Below are 14,018 nucleotides of genomic sequence, written 5' to 3' on the forward strand. Positions count from 1 at the left end.
TAAGACTCAATGAGTTCTGGGGTTTGATCATGTTTTCCTTGCAAGAGAGGTTTTAGTCAACGGGTCTGCAACATTTAGATCCGTATGTACTTTGCAAATCTCTAGGTCATATTGTAAATGCTGCTTCCACGCTCCACTTGGAGCTATTCCAAATGGTCGCTCCATTATACGTATCCGGTTTGCTACTCAGAGTCACTCGGATAGGTGTTAAAGCTTGCATCGACGTAACCCTTTACGCCGAACTCTTTATCACCTCCATATTGAGAAACATGTCCTTATTTACTCCAAGGACAATTTTGACCGATGTCCAATGATCCATTCCTGGATAATTCTTGTACCCCTTGACTGACTCATGGCAAGGCACACTTCCGGTGCGGTACACAGCATAGCATACTATAGAGCCTACGTCTGAAACATAGGGGACGACCTTCGTCCTTTCTTTCTTTTCTGCCATGGTCGAGCTTTAAGTCTTGACTTCATACCTTACATCTCAGGCAAGAACTCCTTCTTTGACTGATCCATCTTGAACACCTTCAAGATCATGTCAAGGTATATGCTCATTTGAAAGTACCATTAAGCGGTTTTTGATCTATCCTCATAGATCTTGATGCTCAATGTTCAAGTAGCTTAAACCAGGTTTTCACTTGAAAAACACTTTTCAAATAACCCTATATGCTTTACAGAAAATTCTACATCATTTCTGATCAACAATATGTCAACAACATATACTCATCAGAAATTCTATAGTGCTCCCACTCACTTCTTTGGAAATACAAGTTTCTCATAAACTTTGTATAAACAAAATCTTTGATCATCTTATCAAAGTGCATATTCCAACTCCGAGATGCTTACTCCAGTCCATGGAAGGATCGCTAGAGCTAGCACACCTTTTAGCATCCTTAGGATCGACAAAACCTTTCTGATTGTATCAGATACAATCTTTCCTTACGAAAACTGGTAAGGAAACTGGTTTTGACATCCATCTGCAAGATTTCATAAATGCAGCTCATGCTAACATGATTCCGACGGACTTAAGCATCACTACGGATGAGAAAATCTCATCGTAGTCAACTCCTTGAACTTGTGAAAAACTCTTTGCCACAAGTCGAGCTTCATAGACGGTGACATTACCGTCCACGTCCGTCTTCTTCTGAAAGATCCATTTATCTCAATGGCTTGCCGATCATTGGGCAAGTCCACCAAAGTCCATGCTTTGTTCTGATACATGGATCCTATCTCGGATTTCATGGCTTCTAACCATTTGTCGGAATTTGGGCCACCATTGCTTCTCCATAGCTTGTAGGTTCGTTGTTGTCTAGCAACATGACCTTCAAGACAGGATTACTGTACCACTCTGAAGCAGTACACATCCTTGTCACCCTACGAGGTACGGTAGTGACTTGATCCAAAGTTTCATGATCACTATCATAAGCTTCTACTTCAATTGGTGTAGGTGCCACAGGAACAACTTCCTGTGCCCTGCTACACACTAGTTGTAGTAATGGTTCAATAACCATATCAACTCTCCACCATCCTCCCACTCAACTTTTCGAGACAAACTTTTCCTCGAGAAAGGACCCGGTTCAAGAAACAATCCCTATTGCTTTCGGATCTGAATTAGGAGGTATACCCAACTGTTTTGGGTGTCCTATGAAGATGCATTTTATCCGCTTTGGGTTCGAGCTTATCAACCTGAAACTTTTTCACACAAGTGTCGCAGCCCCAAACCTTTAAGAAATGACAGCTTAGGTTTCTCTAAACCATAGTTCATACGGTGTCATCTCAACGGAATTACGTGGTGCCCTATTTTAAAGTGAATGTGGTTGTCTCTAATGCCTAACCCATAAAGGATAGTGGTAATTCGATAAGAGACATCATGGTACGCACCATATCCAATAGGGTGCAACTATGATGTTCGGACACACCATCAAACTATGGTGTTCCAGGCGGTATTAATTGTGAAACAATTTCCACAATGTCTTAATTGCGTGCCAAATCTCGTAACTCATATACTCATCTCTATGATCGTATCATAGACATTTTATCCTCTTGTCACAATGATCTTCAACTTCACTCTGAAATTACTTGAACCATTCAATAATTCAGACTTGTGTTTCATCAAGTAAATATACTCAACATCTACTCGAATCATCTGTGAAGTAAGAACGTAATGATGTTCACTGCATGCCTCAGCACTCATTGGACTACACACATCAAAATGTGTTACTTCCACAAAGTTGCTATCCTCTTCCATCTTACTGAAACCGAGGCTTTTCAGTCATCTTGCCCATGTGGTATGATTTGCATATCTCAAGTGATTCAAAATCAAGTGAGTCCAAACGATCCATCTTGAATGGAGTTTCTTCATGCGTATACACCAATAGACATGGTTTGCATATCTCAAACTTTTCAAAAACGAGTGAGTCCAAAGATCCATCAACATGGAGTTTCTTCATGCGTTTTATACCATTATGACTTACATGGCAGTGCCACAAGTAAGTGGTACTATCATTACTATCTTATATCTTTTGGCATGAAAATGTGCATCACTACGATCGAGATTCAATAAACCATTCCTTTAGGTGCAAGACCATTGAAAGTATTATTCAAATAAATAGAGTAACCATTATTCTCCTTAAATGAATAACCGTATTGCGATAAACATAATCCAATCATGTCTATGCTCAACGCAAACACCAAATGACAATTATTCAGGTTTAATACTAATCTTGAGGGTGGAGGGAGCGTGTGATGTTTGATCATATCAAACTTGGAAACACTTCCAACACATATCGTCAGCTCACCTTTAGCTAGTCTCCGTTTATTCCGTAGCTCTTTTATTTCGAGTTACTAACACTTAGTAACCGAACCGGTATCTAATACCCTGGTGCTATTAGGAGTACCAGTAAAGTACACATTAACATAATGTATATCCAATATACTTCTATCGACCTTGCCAGCCTTCTCATCTACCAAGTATCTAGGGTAATCCTGCTCCAGTGGCTGTTCCCCTTATTACAGAAGCACTCAGTCTCGGGTTTAGGTTCAACCTTGGGTTTCTTCACTGGAGCAGCAGCTGATTTGCCGTTTCATGAAGTATCCCTTCTTGCCCTTGCCCTTCTTGAAACTAGTGGTTTCACCAACCATCAACAATTGATGCTCCTTCTTGATTTCTACTTTCGCGGTGTCAAACATCGTGAATACCTCAAGGATCATCATATCTATCCCTGATATGTTATAGTTCATCACGAAGCTCTAGCAGCTTGGTGGCAATGACTTTCGAGAAACATCACTATCTCATCTGGAAGATCAACTCCCACTTGATTCAAGTGATTGTTGCACTCAAACAATCTGAGCACAAGCTCAACGATTGAGCTTTTCCCCCTTAGTTTGTAGGCTAAGAAAATCGTCGGAGGTCTCACACCTCTTGACGTGGGCACGAGCCAGAAATCCCAATTTCAGCCCTCGAAACATCTCATATGTTCCGCGACGTTTCGAAAACGTCTTTGGTGCCTCAACTCTAAACCTTTTAACCGAACTATCATGTAGTTATCAAAACGTGTATGTCCGATGTTCGCAACATCCACAAACGACGTTTGGGGTTCAGCACACTGAGCGGTGCATTAAGGACATAAGCTTTCTACTGTCCGCATAATCGCTACTATCAACTTTCAACTATATTTTCTCTAGGAACATATCTAAACAGTGGAACTAAAGCGCGAGCTTACGACATAATTTGCAAAGATCTTTTGACTATGTTCAGGATAATTAAGTTCATCTTATGAACTCCCACTCAGATAGACATCCCTCTGGTCATCTAAGTGATTACATGATCCGAGTCAACTAGGCCGTGTCCGATCATCACGTGAGACAGACTAGTCATCATCGGTGAACATCTTCATGTTGATCGTATCTACTATACGACTCATGCTCGACCTTTCGGTCTCTGTGTTCCGAGGCCATGTCTGTACATGCTAGGCTCGTCAAGTTAACCCTAAGTGTTTCGCGTGTGTAAATCTGTCTTACACCCGTTGTATGTGAACATAAGAATCCATCACACCCGATCATCACGTGGTGCTTAGAAGCGATGAGCTTTAGCAACGGTGCACAGTTAGGGGAGAACACTTCTTGAAATTTTTGTAAGGGATCATCTTATTTACTACCGTCGTTCTAAGTAAACAAGATGCATAAACATGATAAACATCACATGCAATCAAATAGTGACATGATATGGCCAATATCATTTTGCTCCTTTTGATCTCCATCTTCGGGGCTCCATGATCATCATCGTCACTGGCATGACACCATGATCTCCATCATCATGATCTCCATCATCGTGTCTTCATGAAGTTGTCTCGCCAACTATTACTTCTACTACTATGGCTACCGGTTAGCAATAAAGTAAAGTAATTACATGGCGTTGTTCAATGACACGCAGGTCATACAATAAATAAAGACAACTCTTATGGCTCCTACCGGTTGTCATACTCATCGACATGCAAGTCGTGATTCCTATTACAAGAACATGATCAATCTCATACATCACATATCATTCATCACATTCTTCTTGGCCATATCACATCACATGGCATACCCTGCAAAAACAAGTTAGACGTCCTCTAATTGTTGTTGCATGTTTTCCGTGGCTGCTATGGGTTTCTAGCAAGAACGTTTCTTACCTATGCAAAACCACAACGTGATATGCCAATTGCTATTGACCCTTCATAAGGACCCTTTTCATCGAATCCGTTTCGACTAAAGTGGGAGAGACTGGCACCCGCTAGCCACCTTATGCACCAAGTGCATGTCAATCGGTGGAACCTGTCTCACGTAAGAGTACGTGTAAGGTCGGTCCGGGCCGCTTCATCCCACAATACCGTCGAAACAAGATTTTGACTAGTAACGGTAAGCATATTGAACAAAATCAACGCCCACAACTACTTTGTGTTCTACTCGTGCAAAGAATCTACGCAATAAACCTGGCTCTAATACCACTGATGGGGAACGTAGCAGAAATTCAAAATTTTCCTATGTGTCACCAAGATCTATCTATGGAGAAACCAGCAACGAGGGGAAGGAGAGTGCATCTACATACCCTTGTAGATTGCTAAGCGGAAGCGTTCAAGAGAACGGGGTTGAAGGAGTCGTACTCGTCATGATCCAAATCACCGGAGATCCTAGTGCCGAACGGACGGCACCTCCGCGTTCAACACACGTACAGCCCGGTGACGTCTCCCATGCCTTGATCCAGCAAGGAGAGAGGGAGAGGTTGAGGAAGACTCCATCCAGCAGCAGCACGATGGCGTGGTGGTGGTGGAGGAGCGTGGCAATCCTGCAGGGCTTCGCCAAGCACCGCGGGAGAGGAGGAGGGAGAGAGGTAGGGCTGCGCCTTGAGGGAGATGTTCTCGTGTGTTAGGCAGCCCCAAAACCTCCACTATATATAGGGGCAAAGGGGAGCGGAGGCGCCCTAGGGTTTCCCCTAGGGGGGCGGCGGCCAGGGCAGATGGGATCTCCCCCTTGGGTGACTTGGCCCCCAAGCCAGGAGGTGGGAACCCTAGATGGGGCGCCCCAAACCCCCTTGTCACGTGGGAATAGGTGAGGGGGGCGCACATCCCCTTAGTGGGCTGGTTTGCCCCCTTCCCTTGGCCCATGAAGCCCCCCAACACTTGCCGGGGCTCCCGAAACACCTTTCGGTCATGCTGGTCATCACCCGGTACCTCCGGAACACTTCCGGACTCCAAAACCCTTCGTCCAATATATCAATCTTTACCTCCGGACCATTTCGGAACTCCTCGTGACATCCGGGATCTCATCCGGGACTCCGAACAACATTCGGTAACCACATACAAACTTCCTTTATAACCCTAGCGTCATCGAACCTTAAGTGTGTAGACCCTACGGGTTTAGGAACCATGCAGACATGACCGAGACGTTCTCCGGTCAATAACCAATAGCGGGATCTGGATACCCATGTTGGCTCCCACATGTTCCACGATGATCTCATCGGATGAACCACAATGTCAAGGACTCAGTCGATCCCATATATAATTCCCTTTGTCTAACGGTATTGTACTTACCCGAGATTCGATCGTCGGTATACCGATACCTTGTTCAATCTCGTTACTGGCAAGTCTCTTTACTCGTTCCACAACACATCATCCCGTGATCAACCCCTTGGTCACATTGTGCACATTATGATGATGTCCTACCGAGTGGGCCCAGAGATACCTCTCCGTTTACACGGAGTGACAAATCCCAGTCTCGATCCGTGTCAACCCAACAGACACTTTCAGAGATACCTGTAGTGCACCTTTATAGTCACCCAGTTACGTTGTGACGTTTGATACACCCAAATCACTCCTACGGTATCCGGGAGTTACACGATCTCATGGTCTAAGGAAGAGATACTTGACATTGGAAAAGCTCTAGCAAACGAACTACACGATCTTTGTGCTATGCTTAGTATTGGGTCTTGTCCATCACATCATTCTCCTAATGATGTGATCCCGTTATCAACGACATCCAATGTCCATAGCCAGGAAACCATGACTATCTGTTGATCACAATGAGCTAGTCAACTAGAGGCTTACTAGGGACATATTGTGGTCTATGTATTCACACGTGTATTACGATTTCCGGATAATACAGTTATAGCATGAATAAAAGACAATTATCATGAACAAGGAAATATAATAATACTTTTATTATTGCCTCTAGGGCATATTTCCAACACTCCCCCATCCCCACGGCCGACGACCTCCTCATCGCCCCCAGCTCCGGCCATCCTCCCTTCCACCACCCCTCCTGTCTGAGTCGCCCCCTCGCAACCAAATCTCGCGAGCCAATTCCCCTCCCCTCCCCTCCCCTCCCTGCACCCCCACGCGCGCGATTCAGATCCACCAGCCACCGCCCACCTCTGCCACCCCCACGCGAGGGAGGGAGATCCACCAGCCTCGGCCTCCAAGAAACCAAATCCCACCACCACTTGCTGCTGCTGCTGCTGCTCCGGGATCGAGGCACGCGCGGCGGCGATGGCGATCGAGAAGAAGGGGATGTTGGCGTACGAGGCGGAGTGGGAGAGGACGGTGGAGGAGAACAAGCGCAAGATGGAGGCGCTCAACCTCTCCGTCGCCGTCGCCACCTACGCCCCCAAGACCACCTCCCCCATGGTACCTACCTCCTTGCCGCCTTCTATTTCTGCTCCAGCCGTCCTGTTCGCCGAATCGGTCACTCGGTGCCATTAATCGAGCATTTCCCTTTCTTGTTTTCGCGCCTGAGCAGAAGCACAAGCGGCGCAAGATCATCCACGCGGCGACCCCCGTCCCGTCACCGCCAAGGAGGTCCCGCCGGCTCGCCCACCTCCCCGAGGTCAAGTACGCCGACGCCTGCGCGGAGGTATCCATCTGTCCGTCCATCTCGTCCTGCTCCCTTGCCTGATCTGTACCAAGCTTTTGGGGGAAATGCTTATAATGAATGAATGCACCTGTTTCTTGTGATTTTTGGATACACACGGTTTCTTCGTCCCTTGCGCGGCTAATTTGCCTTTTGCTGTGAGATGCGACTGATTTTGTCCATCTTTTGGTGTGAGATGGCAACCGATTTTGCCTCTTGCTTGCCGTTTTTTACTGCCTATTGTTGCTCATACTGTAACTGCAAGTACACTGTTGAACTGCAAGATGATGTTTACTTCACATTTTTAACTGTTGATGATGAGTTGTCTTGTCCCAGATTATGTCAATTTATTACGAACTAGTCTAAGAGTTAAAGCAACTAATTTGACCTTTCCTCACTGTTTTTACTGTCTAGTGCTGCTCATATTGTAAGTGGTACAGCCTGTTGCTCAACTGAAGATGATATTTGCTTCACGTTTTTTTTCTATTGAACTAACCCAGATTATGTAAATTTAGTACTCCTAAAAGTATGAACCATTAAGAGTTAAATCAAGCATAGGGGAAGCATTAGCATAGGTGCTCTAGAACTGCTCTGCTACTGTTCAGAGGCATCTGAACAGAAGGCTTTTAATGGATGCCTGGACTATTTTACAAGGATTCCTTTTTGCGCACCTGTACCGAACTGCTTGATTGCTTTCAGTTCAGTACCAATTTGTCTTACCACTCGTAATCTACGTTGCACATTGCACTGCTGTATGAGATAAACAAACTATGCATCTAACATATGCTTGTACTGGATGCCCCCCTAAAACACATGAATTTGTTTTACCTTTTCCCCTTTGTGGTTACTGGTTTTTGGCTTAAGGACACACATGCGTTAGTTGTTAGTATTCACTTTTTATTTATTTTTGCAGAATACTTAGTATTCACTTTGTTGTTCTGCTTTATACATGTTGTCAGTGTTAGTCTACTTACTGGTTCAGGACTTGAGGGCACACATGTGTTGTGTGGTGGTATTTTACTTTTCTGTTCGGTTTTATACCTGTCCATGGTGTATATATGAATGTCCTGAAGTCAGATAACCCTCATAGCATAGGAAATTGGTAGTTTAGCTCATATAGATGATCTTATAGTGAACAGCTTTAGTTGTTTGATGCATGTCGCTGCTGTTTATCGCCAGATCTATGTTGGTTCAGTATTAGCTCCTTGGATCTGTGCCCATGCATTGTATTCTCTTCTTTCCATATATGCACTGCATTTTTATATGCCAATGTGCTTTACACACGTGTTCTAAGTTGTCGTGCGCGTGCAAACTACAGTGCTGCTGTGGCTCCTGGTGGCGGTGAGCGTGAAGCTGGGGCGGCCCCACATCGCCCGCAACGCTGTGGAGGTGATGGAGAGGCGTCTGGCCAAGGACGACTTCCCCGAGTACTACGATGGCAAGACGAGGCGGTACATCGGGAAGCAGTTACACAAGTTCCAGACGTGGTCGGTGGCGGTCGCCATCCTGCAAGTGGCGTGGGCCTCGTGTTCGTCTTCAGCAGCAACACCATCCAGGTCCACTCCCACTCCCTCTGTCCCCTGTCGCTCCATATTCCAGTCAGTTGGATGCTTCCAATTGATTGGTTCCTTCCAGCATTACCACGATCTATGTTTTTCTTCTCTGGTTAAAGTTTGCACGTGATGAGGCCAATTGACTAGTTCAACTAAAATCACTAGTATTGGATTCACTACAATAGTCAAATTAACTAGTTCAAGTTCTTGGCTGGTTAAATGTCGAAAGTGATTGGTCCCAATCGGATAATGGCCAATAGGACTAATTAACTATATCATGTTGAGTTCAGAAGCTAAATTAACTACTACTGGAAACTGGATACATTACAATAGGGCTAAAGTTCAGTTCGTGCTTTCTTCACTGTCAATTCTGTGTTTGTAAATGCTTTTGTTAGTGAAAAATCTTGTGCTTCAGTGTGCTGCAGCAGTAGCATTTTGCTAACCTTTTGCCTAAATTGTCAAGAACAAAACTGGAGACATTATTGTGAAGACGTCTGCACCTCCTGCCCCCATCAAATCTGTCAAAACCCACCTGCTTATATACATATTTTGTTCTTTCCAAAGTGATATGTACCCAACTGCTTATATACGTATTTTGTTCTTAACTGTAGATTTCCTCTCACAGAAGGTTGAAAGGAGAAGGAGAGTTTGTGTCTGCTATAGAAGGACTGAAGGAGGTCCATGGTGAAGGTCAATAGAAGCAGTAATACTGTCATTGCCAGTGCCGTAGCCAGGAAATCCTACGCCCCGGGCCAGCAGTGTTGCTACAGTACGTACTGTAGCTACAGTGCACGACTGTAGCTGCATTATACGAAGAGTTTTCTCTTCATGCCCCAGGCCACGGCCAAGGCAGCCCTGGCCCTGAATACGCCGCTGGTCATTGCCATTGTATTTGTATTGTATGATGTATCCGTGTTTACCCACAAAAAAATGTATTCATGTTGTAATACCGTGATTGCCATTCTGGCTACTATTTCAAGTAGTGTATTTTGCCAGTGCTGATTTAGATATTGGTTACTTATTTACTATGAAGTGAAATATAAAGAACTTGACCGTGACAAGCGGGTCCCATTACTAGAAACTAACAAGTGGGACCAATCTTCTAAGAAAAAGAAAAACTGAAACTCTTGGGACAAATGTAAAACGGTCGAAAATAAAATGGCAAAAAATAAAAGATTATACGTTGTAAAAGGCCGCATCTAGAAATAAAAGGCCGAATTCCTGGGCCAACCCATGTAGCTAGCAAAAATTAATAGGATAAATAAATATTAAAAAGGCCGAATTAATGGGCTTGGCCCATGTAGAAAACCGAATTGGACCGGGCTGAATCTTGTGCCACATCACCTTGCCACGCTGGATGCCTACGTGGCCTAGGGAGGTTGCTAGTGACCAAAACAGAAGGTCATAGGATAACGACCTTTTGTTAAAGGTCGCTATAGTCAGTTTACGACCGCCAGCTTTTGACCTTCTGTTTTTGGTCACAAAAAGGTCGTAAATGGAAATTTGTGACCTTTCAGTGACCAATAGTGGTGGTCACAAGTTGACATATTTCTTGTAATGATGCATGGGTATATGTGTAAAGGGCCATATCGGTGGACTGAACTGCAGAATGCCAGAATAAGAGGGGGATAGCTAATCCTGTCGAAGACTACGCTTCTGGCAGCCTCCATCTTGCAGCATATAGAATAGAGTAGATTGAAGTCCTCCAAGTAGCATCGCATAGCATAATCCTACCCGGCGATCCTCTCCTCGTCGCCCTGTTAGAGAGCGATCACCGGGTTGTATTTGGCACTTGGAAGGGTATGTTTTATTAAGTATCCGGTTCTAGTTGTCATAAGGTCAAGGTACAACTCCGGGTCGTCCTTTTACCGAGGGACACGGCTATTCGAATAGATTAACTTCCCTGCAGGGGTGCACCACATAACCCAACACGCTCGATCCCATTTGGCCGGACACACTTTCCTAGGTCATGCCCGGCCTCGGAAGATCAACACGTCGCAGCCCCACCTAGGCACAACAGAGAGGTCAGCACGCCGGTCTAAATCCTATGCGCGCAGGGGTCTGGGCCCATCGCCCATTGCACACCTGCACGTTGTGTACGCGGCCAGAAACAGACCTAGCCCCCTTAATACAAGAGCAGGCTTACGGTCCAATCCGGGGCGCGCCACTCAGTCACTGATGTCATGAAGGCTTCGGCTGATACCACGACATCGACTGCCCATAACTGTTCCCGCGTAGTTGGTTAGTGTGTATAGGCCAGTGGCCAGACTCAGATCAAATACCAAGATCTCGTTAAGCGTGTTATTATGAAGTAACCGCAGACGCCGATCAGGGCCAGGCCCACCTCTCTCCTAGGTGGTCTCAACCTACCATGTTGCTCCGCCACAAAGTAACAGTCGGGGGGCCATCGAGAACCTAAATTAGTATTTAGGAATACAACACTACCACATTAATTTGGACAACTAAATAAAATAGTTTAATATTTTATTAATTTTAAAAAGGTATTAAATTAAATGTTTTGTTGCTACTTTAATTACCTTAGTGCATCTAAACACTTTACAAAAATGTGGTTTCTACATCAATATTATTTATGATTTATTTTCTCAACTTGAGCATTTTAGTTTTAAAGTTTAAAAACTTTTGATGTTTGCTTTTAATTCAATTTGAATTTGAATCAGTTTTGAACTAACGCGAGATTATCAACAGTAATCGAGGTGACGTGGTATCATTAGCAGGGGATTACTGTAGTCTAATTATCCGGGCATCACAATTCTCCTCCACTACAGGAAATCTTGTCCCGAGATTTAAGAGGTAGTGAAAGGGGGAAAGGTTTTGGTTACGAATCTAGAGGGACTTCTCATCCTGGCTTACTCTTCCCGAAGAAGTTGATCCCTGTCGTTGATGTCTTCATTTCTCTACTTCAGGTTATCTTGATGAAGTCGCATCCTTTCTTCGGGGTCTGTCTCGTAATTACGAATAGGTAAGGGGCAGTTCGGTTACGACAGAATGCTTATGAGGGAAACAATCTGGGGTTAACCCATGAATGAGCATAAGATTATCTCTCGAGTTGAACATATAAAAATACATCGAGAGTAAGGTACGAAGGTACAATAAGAGGTTCCAAGCGGATAGATAGCTGCTCGAAGTCTGAACCAGAGTGAGAAAGGGGTTCAGAGCAGCGAGAGTAAGTATTGCGTCTGATACCAGAATAGAGCACTAGGAAGGTGGCCCGTGAATTAAATACGAAGCCAAGCGCGGGGAATAACCATTAGTAACAGGGCTGTATAGGAGAGTCAGGTTTTGATCCTGTGGAACTGTGGGTTATGGGCCCACCATGTGGTTAAAAGTAGGAAGGGTGTTGACATCTTGCACGGTCATGATAGCAAGACATGTCAGAGGGTAGCCTATCAGTTATGTCGACAACAATGTCGGTACCAAGGGCGAGGGATGAAGAGAACCATTTTCCTGCTCGTTGAACGAGGCGAACCAATAGGCAAAGTTCTCGTCCATCGGTGGTTAACAGAATGTCATCAACAATAGTAACAGGGTCTTGCTGAAAGAAATGTACACCGAGGTGTTTACATAAGTAGGAGAATATTTCTTCTTGGATCATATAGATCACAAGAAGGTTTAAACAAATCAATGGAAAGGAAAAGTGATTATCAGGTTTAAACAGAACAATGGAAAGGAAAAGGTGTTTAAACACATATTTCAAGGGTATATCTTCCCAAGGACAAGCAGAGCATGATATCCATGACAAGATATAACATAGCAAACCCTTTAGGGAAGGGGAGAGAAATATCATGACATTACCCATGCAACGGTGTTTGGATAATTGAGCAAGAAACATTTAGCATTGGCCTTCAAATGTTCTTGAAAACTGGAGTACCATAGACATGCTTCGAGATAGCATTGACATGGTCATCAGGTGAAGATCAGACTTTGGAAACACATTGGATCCATCAGGAACAACTTATGGAATAAGTCTTACAATTTCCTCACGGAAGAATGACTAACCTTGCCAAAAAGGAAATTATAACAATGGTTCCTCCGGCCAGGTGTGCTAGGCATGACATCACCTTACCGAGTCATATAGAGACCAATGTTATAACTCTTGGAAATATGTTCCAACCATCACACCTGACCGAGATTCAGATCTGATTGGTGTCAGGATACCTCAGACTCAGGATGTCTGAGAAGAAAAGGTGCAACACCAATTGACGGGATGACAATGTAAGATTCTCGGCAAATGAACTATGGAAGCGAGTTCCAAAACAAGAGTTCATCAGTAAACCCAGGAGAGGATGAAGAGGTGGTTGATGGACACAGCAACAACTCATCGATAATTTCAAAGGATGGATTTCCACAGTTATGTGAGCAAGGAGATAACATTTGTCAGATCAAATTATATAATGAGATATGCTCGAGGAATACATACCCAATTAAACATCAGTTGAAAGGTGCACCCAAAATATGGGCTTATGTAGCATGACCGATGTTAGAATGGTGATTCGATAACCAATGGTCTAAGAATGAAATGTCGACCATTAACTTCAACGCAATAGGGTTACTAGAAGTTTTGAATTCACACCTCATAGTTCAATGGTTGGTAATCTGGTTAGGAACAACACGGGACCAAGATATGAACAGAGATGGCGAGAAGTATTACTGCATCAAGAATTCTTAAGAGGTGGAGTAATCCTCACGACATTCTTGTCATAAAAGATGGTAATCCTCCAGGGTAAAGAAGAACAAATGCTGGATAGCAGGGAACTCAAGGTATAACACCAAACACGAACAAACTTGTGTTGGTGGGAAGGCAATAAAATGGTCGATGATAGCACAGATCATCGAGGGCAAGGATGATATTTCTCATCATGAACTCAATTGATATCCTGGAAGAACTCAGAATGTTGATGATGATCACGTTACATTTGTTGAGAAATTTCATGAAGATGTAATCGATCGGTGATGACATCCAGTCAAAGGAATGATGAAGCGAAAGGTTATTGGAACCATGGGTACGACACAAACTCGAAATAAAGTTTGTTGTTCAATGAGAAATGATATGAC

Source organism: Triticum dicoccoides, chromosome 6B (genome assembly GCF_002162155.2).
Source record: "Triticum dicoccoides isolate Atlit2015 ecotype Zavitan chromosome 6B, WEW_v2.0, whole genome shotgun sequence".
Lineage (NCBI taxonomy): Eukaryota > Viridiplantae > Streptophyta > Magnoliopsida > Poales > Poaceae > Triticum > Triticum dicoccoides.